Consider the following 15,537-nt stretch of genomic DNA (forward strand, 5'->3'; position numbering starts at 1 on the left):
GGCTGAGCTCCAGAGATGCAGTCGGGGGATGGGAGAAAGTTGTAGAAAGTCAACCATCACTGCAGCCCTCCACCAGTTGGGGCTTTATGGCAGAGTGGCCCGACGAAAGCCTCTCCTCAGTGCAAGTCACATGAAAGCCCGCATGGAGTTTGCTAAAAACAACACCTGAAGGACTCCAAGATGGTGAAAAATAAGAATCTCTGGTCTGATAGACCAAGATAGAATGAAAGGGTGCTTCTACTAAATACTGAGCAAAGGGTATGAATACTTAGGACCATGTGATATTTCAGTATTTCTTTTTTAATAAATCTGCAAAAATGTCAACAATTCTGTGTTTTTCTGTCAATATGGGGCGCTGTGTGTACATTAATGAGGAAAAAAATGAACTTAAATGATTTTAGCAAATGGCTGCAATATAACAGAGTGAAAAATTTAAGGGACTCTGAATACTTTCTGTCCCCACTGTATCTTGTACATGTTAAGCAATTGTTATTTTAACAATTTGCGGCCCGCCCGTCGTCATATGTTAAGATAGCTGCCATAACCCCAGTATAGTCTGAAACGGTGGACAGTCCTCTTTCTGATAAAAGTGGTCTCCGCGGCGAATTCGCCAAGCGATCACATTTTTTATTGGGGGCGGGAGAGGGGCCCCCCTCCCTCAACGCTCTGGTCGTCTCCACCGCTTACCGGAGCCGATCAGGTCCTTTCCCCTCTGAGACATGGAGCCAAGTGAGGGAAAGATGGCCCCCGATGTTAAAAAAAAAAAAATTGACCAAGATAAATAATTTCAGAATTTTGTATGTAAACTGTACAACTCAATTGAACAACAAACTGAAATCTTTCAGTTGGAGGGGAAAAAAAAAAACGAAAAAACTAAAATATGGCGTGCTGTGTGTACATTAATGAGGAAAAAAAATGAACTTAAATGATTTTAGCAAATGGCTACAATATAACAAAGAGTGAAAAATTTTAGGGGGTCTGAATAATTTCCGTCCCCACTGTGCGTGTGTATGTATATGTGTGTTTGTATGTATATGTGTGTGCATATGTATGTGTGTGTATATATATATATATATATATATATATATATATATATATATATATATATATATATATATATATATATATATATATATATATATATATACACACTCTGGTTTAAAATGAAAAAAAAAAAATCTATTTGAGTATGTGTTAACTCCAAAAGCACTGCAAAAAACAGGCACTGCCCAGTCCAAACATAACTGAGGGAATAGGGAGAGGTTCAGGAGCTCAAAAGATTAAAGGGCCATTAAGCAATAGATGTCTATAGATTATTTTTGGAAAGTAAGGATATCGTTTAGTGTCGCTTCAAGGCACATATCCATTAGTCTCAGCCTACTTTTAAAGGTTTAACGTAGAATTGCAACTTCAACCTAACTGGTCTTAACCCTTTCCTGTCCACGCTATAGCCGAATGACGGCTACAGCGCGGACCTACATTGCCAGGAGGGTGTCCATAGAAGCTCCGCCCATTGCACGCTCCCCGTGTGTCCCCCATGGGATGAGGCTCAGGTGATCACAGATCCCGGCCCCTTACCACATGATTAGCTGTCAGCTGATCACGTGATGTAAACAGAAGATCGGTAATCTTTTTTTTTTTTTTCCTCGCGTTGACAGCGTGAAAAAAAAAAAGCTGATCACCGGCTTGTGTGAAAGGGACATCGGAAGAGGTGCAGCCTCAACTGTGCCCATCAGTGCCACCTGCCAATGCATATCAGTGCCACCTATCAATGCCCACCAGTGGTACCTCATCAGGACCACCTAGCAGTGCTGCCTAGCAGTGTAACCTACCAGTGCCCATCATTGCCACCTATCAATCCCCACCAGTGGTGCCTCATCAGTGCCACCTAGCAGTACTGCCTAGCAGTGTTTTCTACCAGTGCCCTTCACTGCCACCTATCAATGCCCTGCAGTGCCGCCTCATTAGTGCAGCCTATCAGTGCCACCTTATAATGCGATTCAGTGCAGCCTCATCAGCGAAGGAGAAAATTTACCCATTTGCAAAATTTTATAATAAAATATAAAACAGTGTTTTTGTTTTTGTTTTTTAATTTTATTTTTTTTTCATTTTTTTTTTAACAAAAGATAAAAAATGCAGGGGTGATCAAATACCACAAAAAGAAGGCTCTATTTGTGGGGGGAAAAAAAAATTATAAAAATGTCATATGGGTACAGTGTTGCATGACCGTGCAATTGTCATTCAAAGAGTGACAGCGCTAAAAATTGGTCTGGGCAGGGGTTTGTGCCCAGTAAGCAAGTGGTGAAAATGTCCCCTCTCCCTCCTAACACCTATGCTGACTAACCTGTGTAAGGTCTAGTGCACACTCAAAAATGCTTCTTTTACAGGCATTTGTGTTTTTTTTTGTTTTTTTTTTTACTCTGCTTTTAAACTCCCACTATGTTGACCTATGTCCCCGTGCACACTATAGGTGTTTAGAGGCAGAGAAAAAAACATCACTTGTGTGTTTAGGAGAAAAGCAGAAGAAAAAACGCCTGAAGCTGCTAAACCCAGGTAAACGCTTGTATATGCATTTTAATGCTCGGTAACACTAGGCACTTTTAGCGCTTGAGTGTTTTTTATTTCAGTGGCCAGAATAAATTAATATTCTAGCCAATAAAATGAATAAATGTCCAAGCGCTTGATGCTCCTAAACTTGCTTGAAAAAAAGGTAGGTTAGGAGCGTTTTTTCAGCTACCTTTCTTCTACCAGGAGAAAAGTGTTTAGAAAAGGCCCCAGTGTGCATGAGGTCTAAAAAAGATGTGTATATATTTTCCTTTTCTCAGCTTGCTGCATAAACTCCTTTTCAGCCAGTGGCAGCTTGCAGGATAGAGGCGAGAGAGCTCGCCAACAGCTGTAAAAGCTGTCACCCATAGGCTCCCTTGTCCCAAATGTTGTCAGCCCCACTCTTCTGCCCTGCAGCTGCCGCTGGCTGACACAGGAGCTGGATCACGTGACCAGAATGTTAGTTTAAAAATAGGCAAGAATACAAATCTTTTTATTTATTTTTTTATTTATTTATTTTTTTAAAGGTTTAGGTTAGCTATCAAAGGTGTTAGGGATTTCCCTAAAGACTACCATTATGATGCAGAACTGGCCTTGTATCCTCACTTCTAGTATACACAAGGCCCATGTAGACTTTGTGACCTCTAGGCAGTTGGAAACGTTTGACTTGTTATATAGCTCATCCATCTGTCAGCAATATTGCTCTCTCGACATCTGCAAGTCCTTCGGCCCGGTTCACACTGATGCGAGTTCATAATGAATGTGATGCGTCAAAAACACTTTAAATTCACATGTCATCCCTAAAGTCATTGTTTTCAATGACAGTCGTTCACATACATGCGGTGCAATTCGATAAAAAAACGGGTCTTGTGTGAGTTTACTACGTTGCGAATTTAGTCTCCATAGATATCAATGTAAATCGTTATTGAATCGCATTGATGGTTCACATATGTGCGAATTCCACCACACTACTCTCCACAAAAACCAGGAAGTACACAGGAAGTTAACACCTTTTTTTTTTTTTTTTACGTTATGATTCCATTGGCTAGAACATCAATCAAACGGTAAATTCGCACCTCACACAGGACAAAAAATGGAACAAATTCACAGCGCAGCAGTGTGATGTGCCAATCATATTCTGCAAATCAAACCAAGAAAACTCTTAAAATGTATATAGAAAACCAAGCTGCACATGTACTGCTGTGATTTGTCCGGTGAGCTTAGTGTTGCAAATCTGGGGAAATACTACACCACAGCCTAGATGGCACCCTTAGCCATCCCTCCATGCAAACCTTGAGCTGCCTATATGGTCCTATTTGAATATCAGAGTTACAACTTCCAATCTATAACCTGATTTGGATTCATTCCTTCCAGCTTATGAAAACCTTCTGGCCTTCCGATGGTGATCCATGAAAAACATCAAATATGTTTATAGCCACCTAATACTGGCAAATATTTTAAATCACTGTAAATTGTTTTTCCAATATCTTCAAATTAATCACTTAATCCACCTGTGTAGGTGTGCGCCACCAGAAATGCCTCAATTACCTAATGTACAATAAGCCTTTTTAATTTACATTTTAGTGCCAGTTTCAAATGCATGCAGAATAGCTACGGTGTGTGGAACTAGTGAAGTGTTAAGTAACCATTGAGACTACTGTAGGAGGGCAACTGCTATCAACAGTCCACTGGTCTCATTGTGGCAATGTCTCCGGACCGTTGAGGGCGATTTATAATGTGGTCTCTTGTCAGTTCATCCCGAACATATATAAAATGACTAAACTGGTTCTGCCTGATTGGGTGGCAGAGGAAGGCAAAGGTTTGACTGACTGTACAGTATTTAAAAGGTGTATAGCTGCAGATGGCTATTACTTCATACCAGAGGGATAAGTGTACAGGGAAAAAGTTTCTCTAGGTGCCCACCTGTGAGTCGGAGGCACAGCTTTTGTTGATGTGAAGGGTGAGGCAAAAGGGAGAAATCGGTACGGCCTGCAGTTCATCATGCTGGGGGAGAACAGGGTATCTGTACAGTAGTAGCTGAAATGTATACATACCGATTTGCAGGTTTTGTCTAGGCACAGAGCAGTAAATTAATCTTCGATCTGGAGAGTGAGGGCAGGAGGTTTGGCTCCATACTCTGGGGTCCGTTTGCCTCCCTGTGATTTGGATGTTAATGCTGACCATAGGGTCTGGTTAACCAAATAGTCCATCCATTTCAGCACCTGTATAGCCGCTATTCCCATGAAGCAGAAAAGCGCCAACAGTTGCTAGGGAGCATGCAGAGCAAAGGTCTGAGTGGTCATACTCCCTCCGCTAGGTTTCCACAGAGAATGAAAATGTCTTCAATTCACATTTATATATATATATATATATATATATCTATATATATATATATATCTATATATATATATAGATATATATATATATATAGATATATATATATATAGATATATAGATATATATATAGATATATAGATATATAGATATATATATATAGATATATATATATATATATATATATAGATATATATAGATATATAGATATATATCTATAGATATCTATATATATATATAGATATCTATATCTAGATATATATAGATATATCTAGATATAGATATATATATATATATATATATATATATATATATCTCTCTCTATAGATGTATCTCTCTCTCTCTCTCCTATCTATCTATCTATCTATCTATCTATCTATCTATCTATCTATCTATCTATCTATCTATCTATCTATCTATCATCTCTATCTATCATACACACACACTGTGGACGGAAAGTATTCAGACCCCTTAAATTTTTCTCTTTGTTATATTGCAGCCATTTGCTAAAATCATTAAAGCTCGTTTTTTTCCTCATTTATGTACACACAGCACCCCATTTTGACAGAAAAACACAGAATTGTTGACATTTTTGCAGATTTATTAAAAAAGAAAAACTCTCAAGGAAATGTATCATAACACAGAGTGGTACTGTGTATACATTAAAAATATAAATGTGCCACGTTCTAAAAATGATAATTCAAAGAAAAAATGGAGGGACTTTTGTGGACTTTGTAGGCACAGTAACACCAATTCTTTTATAAAAATAGTTTATTGAAAAAACATAATTATACATTCAACATCAGGTAACTTCATATCAAAACATGCTCTACATGTTCCGCGTACCTAGACGCTTCTGCAGGAGCAGAATCAGCCACAACTGATTCTGCTCCTAAAAAAGCGTCTAGATACGCAGAAAATGTAGAGCATGTTTTGATATGAAGTTAACGGTTGTTAAATTGCTGTTCAGCCACGCCCTTGGATAACTACTCATTTTGGATAAGTTATCCTCATATATCCGAGGTTCTATGTATGTAGAGGTGGTTCTGTATAGCAACGATCATATGAAATACTTGTTGTACTTCAATGTTTGTGGTCCTTTTAACAATTAATGTATAATTATGTTTTTTCAATAAACTATTTTTATAAAAGAATTGGTGTTACTGTGCCTACAAAGTGCACAAAAGTCCCTCCATTTTTTCTTTGAAAAAAGAAAAACTGAAATATCACATGGTCCTAAGTATTCAGACCCTTTGCTCAGTATTTAGTAGAAGCACCCTTTTGATCTAATACAGCCATGAGTCTTTTGGGGAAAGATGCAACAAGTTTTTTACACCTGGATTTGGGGATTCTCTGCCATTCCTCCTTGCAGATCCTCTCCAGTTCTGTCAGGTTGGATGGTAAACGTTGGTGGACAGCCATTTTTAGGTCTCTCCAGAGATGCTCAATTGGGTTTAAGTCAGGGCTCTGGCTGGGCCATTCAAGAACAGTCACGGAGTGACTGAAAGAGAAACCACTCTTTCGTTATTTTAGCTGTGTGCTTAGGGTCATTGTCTTGTTGGAAGGTAAACCTTCGGCCCAGTCTGAGGTCCTGAGCACTCTGGAGAAGGTTTTCGTCCAGGATATCCCTGTACTTGGCCGCATTCATCTTTCCCTCGATTGTAACCAGTCATCCTGTCCCTGCAGCTGAAAAACACCCCCACAGCATGATGCTGCCACCACCATGCTTCACTGTTGGGACTGTATTGGACAGGTGATGAGCAGTGCCGGGTTTTCTCCACACATACCGCTTAGAATTAAGGCCAAAAAGTTCTATCTTGGTCTCATCAGACCAGAGAATCTTATTTCTCTCCATCTTGGAGTTCTTCAGGTGTTTTTTTTAGCAAACTCCATGTGGGCTTTCATGTGTCTTGCACTGAGGAGAGGCTTCCGTCAGGCCACTCTGCCATAAAGCCCCGACTGGTGGGGGGCTGCAGTGATGGTTGACTTTCTACAACTTTCTCCCATCTCCCGGCTGCATCTCTGGAGCTCAGCGACCGTGATCTTTGGGTTCTTCTTTACCTCTCTCACCAAGGCTCTTTACCCCGATAGCTCAGTTTGGTCTGACGGACAGCTCTAGGAAGGGTTCTGGTCGTCCCAAACGTCTTCCATTTAAGGATCATGGAGGCCACTGTGCTCTTAGGAACCTTAAGTGCAGCATACATTTTTTTGTAACCTTGGCCAGATCTGTGCCTTGCCACAATTCTGTCTCTGAGCACTTCAGGCAGTTCCTTTGACCTCGTGATTCTCATTTGCCCTGACATGCACTGTGAGCTGTAAGGTCTTATACAGACAGGTGTGTGGCTTTCCTAATCAAGTCCAGTCAGTATAATCAAACACAGCTGGACTCAAATGAAGGCGTAGAACCATCTCAAGGATGATCAGAAGAAATGGACAGCACCTGAGTTAAATATGAGTGTCACAGCAAAGGGTCTGAATACTTAGGACCATGTGATATTTCAGTTTTTCTTTTTTAATAAATCTGCAAAAATGTCAACAATTGTTTTTTCTGTCAATATGGGGTGCTGTGTGTACTTTAATGAGGAGAAAAATTAACTTGAATGATTTTAGCAAATGGCTGCAATATAACAGTGAAAAATTGAAGGGGGTCTGAATACTTTCCGTCCCCACTGTGTGTGTGTGTATGTATGTATATATATATATTTATATATATATATTCTTCCATAGACCATGTGGGGTCATGCTCCCAACATGTTCCGCCGATTATCCGCTTCTTCAGGAGAGCGCAGGTGGGGTAGTAGAGAAACTGGATAATAAGGAAAGTAGAAAAACAAACCTAAGTAAGCAAACGCCAACATTGAAAACAATGGTAAAGATCCCATATCTACTAGAACTAGAAAGGGTTCTTGTTTGATGGGCCAGATTTAGGGTTGCACTGATACTAGTATCGGTGCCGATATCAAGTATTTGGACAAGTATCGGTACTTTCAGGCTCGGTTCTTTGAGTTGTCAGTGGGTCTCCAATTACCGGACTTCTTTAACAGCTGAAGTGTTAAAGAAGTCCGGTAATTGGAGCTGTCAAAAAAAAAAAAAAAAAAGCAGCCGGCAATGTTTAACAACATTGCTCAACCACTGAAACACTAAAATTAAAAGAAACATGGTTTCTTTTTGTATTTGTTTCTTCATCTGCTGATCAAAGGGATGAACAAATGTTCCTCTGTTTAACCCCTTATTAACCCTTAATTTACTCTAATCAGCCTTAATTAACTCCCTATTCTCCTCCATTCCTCCATTTAATTATTATTATTATTTTCATGCTTTTTTTTTTTTTGGTTCATGTCTATTTTATAAACGATAAACAATGAAAACTTTTTTTGTTTGCTTTGTTAGTATTTTTACACATATATATTTACACATTTCACATTGAAAAAGCGCAAAATTTAAAAAAAAAAAAAAATCTATTTCATTTGTAAATAACTTTTCAATGCTTTGTACCATTGCTGACAGCTGAAGTGAAAACAAAACAGTTGCGGCAGGTATCGGTAATTGGTATCAGCGAGTACTAAAAAAAAAAAAAAAAAAGTATCGGTACTCGTACTCCTTGTTAAGATAAAAAATGGTATCGGTGAATCCCTACCCAGATTATAAGGTAGCTACTCTATTTCCAAAGTATATCAATGCCCATAGTAGATATAGGATATTTACCATTGTTTTCAATGTTGCTGTTTGCTTACTTATGTTTGTTTTTCTACTTTCCTTTATCATCCAGTTTTTCTACTCTTCCACCTGCGCTCTGCTGAAGAAGCGGGTAATCCCTGAAACATGTTGGGAGCATGACCCCACATGGTCTATGGAAGATTGATTTTATATATATATATATATATATATATATATATATATATATATATATATATATATAATGTGAATTGAGGACATTTTCATTCTCAGTGGAAACCTAGCAGAAGGGGTTATGACCACTCAGTGGAAGTGTCTTTCAATATTAATTTATTAACATGTATGTTGATGTTATGTAAAGAAACTATCTTAAAAATGTATGCTGTTGTAATATGTGACAGTACCGGGAAAATCCTACTTGCCCCGCCCCTTAAAGCCTCTTCTTTTTTTTTTTTTTTTTTTTTTCTAATGTAGAATAATTACTGGAGAAGACTTGTGTATGATTAGGCAAAAGTGGCATGGTTTCTAGTAACGAATTTTGAGGTCATAATGCCACTGTATATTTGCAGCCACCCAAGGAGTGGAGCCACGCACTCCTCTGGTGTTCACAAGTTGTTGGCCCTGGATCTGGTGTGGTTACGTCAGCGGGGAATTGCGGTCCTGGTCTGCCTGGACAATCTTCTTCTGAGAGTCCTCGACTACCCCGAGGGACAATGTAGCTACTATACAGACCTTGACAGATTTTAGTTGGCTTCTATACTACCTGAAGTCTGCGCTGGCCCCTTCCAGAACATTGGATTATCTGTGCCTGTACTGGGCTTCTGCTCTGGCCAGAGTGTTAATTCCTCTAGACAAACTCCAGAAGCTGCATTTTCATTCACTGTTGTCCAGTAGGTGATCCTCCCTGCGGACCTGCATGTGGGTGTTGGGCCTGATGGTATCTACCTTTTTTGAGGCGATTCCATTTGTACAGTTCCATACAAGGGAGATCCTGGCATAATGGGACAAGTGCCGGAGGTTCCCTGGACAATCGGATTCGGCTTAGCCAGGAAACAAGAGATTCCCTGGTCTGGTGGCTTTTCTCTCCAGTTCCTAGGCAGGGTAAATCCTTTCTTCCCTTTGTATTGAACAGGGTGACCACCAATGCCAGTCTTTCCAGGTGGGAAGGTGTCCTGGGACTGAGCTCTGCTCAGGGTCATTGGAGGAATCTTGACTCCCGAGCAATATCCTGGAACGTCGAGCGATCAGACTCTGACTGGATCATGGACGGATCGGCTTCGGGGGCTCCCGGTATGGATCCAGTCGGACGATGCAACGGCGGTGGCTTATGTCAATCACCAGGGCGGACCAAATAGGGTGTTGGCAGTTGCCAGTATCCTCCGGTGGGCATAACGTCTCATTCCGGCCCTCTGACGTACACATTCCAGGAGTGGAATACGGACAGGCGGATGCTTCAATCGACTAGTGTTGGACCATGGGGTGGGCCCTTCACCCGTCTGCGTTTCATCGAATATGTCTCCGATGGGACACTCCTGAAGTAGACCTGTTTGCATCCAGGCTCAACAGAATGGTACCAAGGTTTCTGGCAAGGTAACGGGATTCTCTGGTGGGCACCTCAATCGCTCTGGTGACCCATGGAGTTGGTAACATTTGCTCTACGCTATTCCTCCTCTCCAGCTTCTGCTTTTGGCTTTTGCGCAGGATCAAGGCCGCGGGTTTTCCGATCATTTTATTTTGTTCCGGATGGGTCCTGTCGGCCTGGGTACGCTGACCGAGTGTGCCTGGTTGCCAACGTTCCTTGGTGACTGCCTCTCAGGGAGGATCTACTGTCCTAAGAGCCATTCTTCCATCCTGCTTTAGAGTCACTGGTTTTGACGGCCTGGCTGTGATGAGCCAGGTGCTGCAGTTCCGACACTGCTGATGGCTAGGGAGTTTACCTCCTAGGAGGATCTACCTCCGGATGTGGAAAGTGCATATATCCTGGTGTGAGTCACCAGGCATTCACCCTCGTTCTTTCTCGGTGGCTCAGATTCTGACCTCCCTTCACAGGGTGTTGAGTAGGAATGGGCCTAGAGTACCATTGAGGGCCAGGTGTCAGCCTGGGTGGTTTTCAGTGTCCCCTAGTCTCGCACCCCCTGGTGCGTAACTTATGGCCGTGGGATCTGAACTTGGTGATTTTGGTAATACAGAAGCCTCTCTTTCAAAATATTTGGGAGATTTCCCTGCTTAATCTGTCTCTGAAGGTGGCCTCTTGGTGGCTATCACCTCTCCTCACAGGTTGTCTATAATGGTGGCGTTATCTTGTACACGTTACCCAGTGTTGCATGAGGTTAAGGTGGTTCTTCGCCCTTGTTCATCGTTCCTTCTTCTGATTTCCCTTTGAATAAGAACATTGTGTTGCCTTCCTTGTGTCCCTGGTCAACACATCCTAAGGAATTTGCTTTATCTGCTCTGGATGTGGTTTGGGGGATCAAGTGTATTTGGCAGCCACTGAGTCTTTTTTTGAGGTCAGACTCACTGTGATCATGGATGGGCCAAGAAAGGGGCTGTCTGCTTTTCCTGTGATTATTTCTTGATGGACCAGACAGATGATGACTCTGACCTATTCTGTCAGGGATCGGGTTCCTCCTTTCCCTGTTACGGCGCATTCTTCTCAGGCGCTTAGTGCTTCTTGGGCCTTCAGTCATCAGGCGCCGGTTGCGCAAGTTTGCAAGGCGGCCACTTGGTCGTCATTCAACAAAGTGGATGTATTGGCATCCGCGGATGCCTCTTGGCCGCAAGGTTTTGCGGGCTGCTTTTTAGAGGGTCTATTCCCTCTTGAAGGGGTATTGTTCAGGTTGGGCTCCAGTTTGTTCTGTGTTGAGCTCCTGTTACCTGGTTGACTCTTGTGTTAGCCTTGGGATTTTTCGTTGTCCCACCCCTCATGTTTGGCACTGCTTTGGGACATCCCTATGGTTCTGAATATTGGAGCGCTGTGTCTGTCAATGAACTCAGAGAAATGGATTTTACAGTAAGTCAAAAATCCCTTTTTTTTTTTTTTTTTTTTAAAGCGATTGTAAAGGTTTGTTTTATTTTTATTATTTTTTTTTTTTTTTAAATAACAAACATGTCATACCTACGTGCTCTGTGCAAGGGTTTTTCAGAGTGGCCCCGATCTTCCTTTTCTGGGGTCCCCCGGCAGCGCTCCTGGCCACTCCTCTTTGAGTGAATCCCACGTAGAGCCGCTTTCCATGTTGGCACTCGTGCGGGCACGTTCCCGAGTCCTACTGCTGTGTCCATTGACAGACAGCAGGACTTGGCTCTGCCCCCCCCCCCCCGGCTCCCATGTCACTGGATGTAATTGACAGCAGGAGCCAATAGCTCCTGCTACTATCAATCTTTACAATGAGGATCCAAGACAGTGCCTGCAGCTGTTGGGCTCATCCTCGACACTGGAACTAACTGGTTCAGGTAAGAAAAAGGTGAGTTCTGGGGGGCTGCTGCAGCACAGAATGTTTTTCACCTTAATGCATAGAATGCATTAAGGAGAAAAACCTTGAGACTTTCCAACTCTTAAGTACTACTTGAATCTTTCTTTGCACTAGTCTCCTGTAGTGCTTATCTGGTTTCTAGCAAGGAAAGAAAGGGTCAGTGTTTGTTGTAAGCCATTTGGGCTTTACTGCATTGCACAGTGACCCTAACAAATGGAGCGCACAGAGATTACTTCAGTAGATAGCTGATGCTTCTTCACTATACAATCAGTTTTTAGCCAAGCTGTGCTGCTTTGACTGCAGTTGAGAGAAGTGGATGGTCATGAATAGAATATGGTGTCTGTATTAGCAAAACTTAAATAGGCTATCTTCTGGCTGTTGTATTTTTAGGATTTAGTATTTTGTACATAATCACATTTATAGGCAACTTAAAGTGGACCTTCACCCTTAACTATCAAGTGGCTCTAGAACTTCATTCTTAAAAAAAAAAATTAAAAAAAGCATAGTTGCTGGCCACATTAGCTTGGATGCCTTTTTTTAGGTCACTGATGGTCAAAAAATATGCAAGTTAAGATAAACATCACTATTTGCATACTTATCCCAGGGACCTAAAAGCAGGAGAACATTGGTGGTCATGTTTTCTGGGGCAGTGTTCAACTGTCAAACCGATCTTTTGGAGCAGTGTATACTCATTGTTTAGGCAGCTATACTTTACCCCCTGACCACTACTTTGGTAATTCGGTTTGAGAGGTGCTAGCCATGTGAATACATCCTAAATAATTGTGCTAGTATGACAGACAGCAAATAGTTTTTTTTTTTCAGTAGAAGCCAATAATAGCAGCCTATTTGTCTCTCTTGACATGTTTCCTTTAAGTGGTGTAGCTGGAAACCTTGTTTTTTCTAAGTGTAGCATACTTTGTAGTGACTTGTTTTTATGTTGTTTTTTTTGTTGTTTCATTATGTGCTCTACATGGTGCATTGTTTTTGTGTTGTTAAATGACTTTACTATGTTCACACTGCTCAAAAGGTGTCCTAAGTATGATGTGTACAAACACCCATATACAGTGCCTTGAAAAAGTATTCACACCCCTTGAAATTTTCCACATTTTGTCATGTTACAACCTAAAATGTAAATGTATTTTATTGGGACTTTATTTGATAGACCAACACAACTTGGCACATAATTGTGAAAAGGAAGGAAAATTATAAGTTTTTCAATTTTTTTACAAATATATAAATGAAAAGTGTGGCGTGCATTTGTATTCACACACCCCCCCACCCCCCCCGAGTCAATACTTTGTAAAACCACCTTTCATTGCAATTACAGCTGTAAGTCTTTTTGGGGATGTATCTACCAGCATTGCAAATTTAGAGAGTGAATTTTTTGCCCAATTTTCTGTGTAAAATATCTCAAGCTCTGTCCGATTGTATGGAGAGTGTCTGTGAACAGCAATTTTCAAATCTTGCCACAGACTCTTTCATTGGATTTAGGTCTGGACTTTGATTGGGCCATTCTAACACATAACTATGCTTTGATCTAAACCATTCCATTGTAGCTCTGGCTGTATGTTGAGGGTCGTTGTCCTACTGGAAGGTGAACCTCAGCCCCAGTCTCAAGTCTAACAGGTTTTGTTTCTAAGATTGCTCTGTGTTTGGCCCCATCTATCTTCCCATCAACTCTGACCCACTTCCCCCATCCCTGCTGAAGAATAGCCTCCTCACAACATGATGCTGCCACCAGCATGTTTCACGGTGGGGATGGTGTATTCAGGGTGATGTGCAGTGTTCATTTTCCGCCACACATAGCATAGCATTTTGCTTTTAGGCCAAAAAAGTTACATTTTGGTCTCATCTGACCAGAGCACCTTCTTTCACACGGTTGCTGTGTCCCTCACATGGCTTCTCGCAAACTGAAATTGGGACTTCTTATGGCTTTCTTTCAACAATGGCTCTCTTCTTGCCACTCTTCCATAAAGGCCAGATTTGTTGAGTGCACGACTAATAGTTGTCCTGTGGACAGATTCTCCCACCTGAGCTGTGGATCTCTGCAGCTCCAGAGTTACCTTGGGCCTCTTGGCCGCTTCTCTGATTATTGCTCTCCTTGCCCGGCCTGTCAGTTTAAGTGAACGGCCATGTTTTGGTAGGTCTGCAGTTGTGCCATAAGCTTTCCGTTTTCGGATGATGGATTGAGAAGTGCTCCGTGAGATGTTCAAAAATTGGGATTTTTTTCTTATAACCTAACCCTGCTTTAAACTTCTCCACAACTTTATCCCTGACCAGTCTTGTGTGTTCCTTGGCCTATATGATGCTGTTTGTTCACTAAGGTTCTCTAGCAAACCTCTGGGGGCTTCACAGAACAGCTGTATTTATGCTGAGATTAAATTACACACAATAGGTGGACTCTATTACTAATTGGGTGACTTCTGAAGGCAATTGGTTCCACTAGATTTTAGTTAGGGGTATCCGAGTAAAGGGGGCTGAATACAAATGTGTGCCACACTTTTCAGATATTTATTTGTAAAAAATGTGGAAAACCATTTATCATTTTCCTTCCACTTCACAATTATGTGCCACTTTGTGTTGGTCTATCACATAAAATCCCAATAAAATACATTTACGTTTTTTGGTTGTAACCCAACGAAATGTGGAAAATTTTAAGGGGTATGAATACTTTTTCAAGGCACTGTACAGTTACATTTTTTTTCCTTATGACTGTGTGTTGTGTGATAAGAACTCTTCTTAATGACAGCACTGTTTGCCCTTTGTTTATCATCCTATATGATACTAGTACATTTTTGCTGTGTTTAAGCAATTGTCCTTTATATGAATTTTGGAGTTGGTGTATAGTTGCTGATCCTAAAGAGGAAGTAAACCCTGGTGGGTTTTGCTTCCTCTTTATTTCCCTGCAAAGGTAAAGCATAATGGGCTACTATGCATCGCATAGTAGCCCATTATGGGTCACTTACCTGAAACCGAAGCCTGCAATGTCATCGCTGTCCCCACTAGCAGCGAGCGTCCATCTTCACCACTCTTCCTTCCGGGGCCGTGAACTCCGGCTCTGCCAGTCACAGCATGACCCCCTAAAGTGCGCATGTGCTGTAGACATTGGCGCACTGCGTTTTTCTAAATATCTCCTAAACCGTGGAGGTTTAGGAGATATTGCCAGCACCTACAGGTAAGCCGTAATATAGGCTTACCTGTAGGTAAAAGTGGTTGTACAGGGTGTACAATCACTTTAAAGTACTTCTATCTTAGTGAGCAAAAAAGGTTTGTGAAAACAGGCATCAGCTGTTTAGTGCATGTTCCTCCACTAGCTTTATATACCTCTGTGTTGCTCCCCACAAGCCCCATGAACTTAAATTCTGACCATCCGCCCCACCTCTACTGTCCTAATGATATAATGTACTTTATTATCTTTGAATCGTCCTTGTAATAGAGTTCATGTTTAAATACAAAACACATTTGTGCTATAATGCTTTATGAAATAGTAACTATTCTTGAAATATGTACCACA

The 15,537-nt window shown here is 41.2% G+C and overlaps 1 protein-coding gene across 4 annotated transcripts in view; it reads left to right on the forward strand.

Moving 5' to 3' along the window:
* The window catches only part of CRTC1 (CREB regulated transcription coactivator 1), a 321,207-nt gene that overhangs the window by 254,884 nt on the left and 50,786 nt on the right, over positions 1 to 15,537 (forward strand). The window lies entirely within an intron of this gene.

The sequence above is a fragment of the Aquarana catesbeiana genome, linkage group LG01, assembly GCF_042186555.1.
Source record: "Aquarana catesbeiana isolate 2022-GZ linkage group LG01, ASM4218655v1, whole genome shotgun sequence".
Classification (NCBI taxonomy): domain Eukaryota; kingdom Metazoa; phylum Chordata; class Amphibia; order Anura; family Ranidae; genus Aquarana; species Aquarana catesbeiana.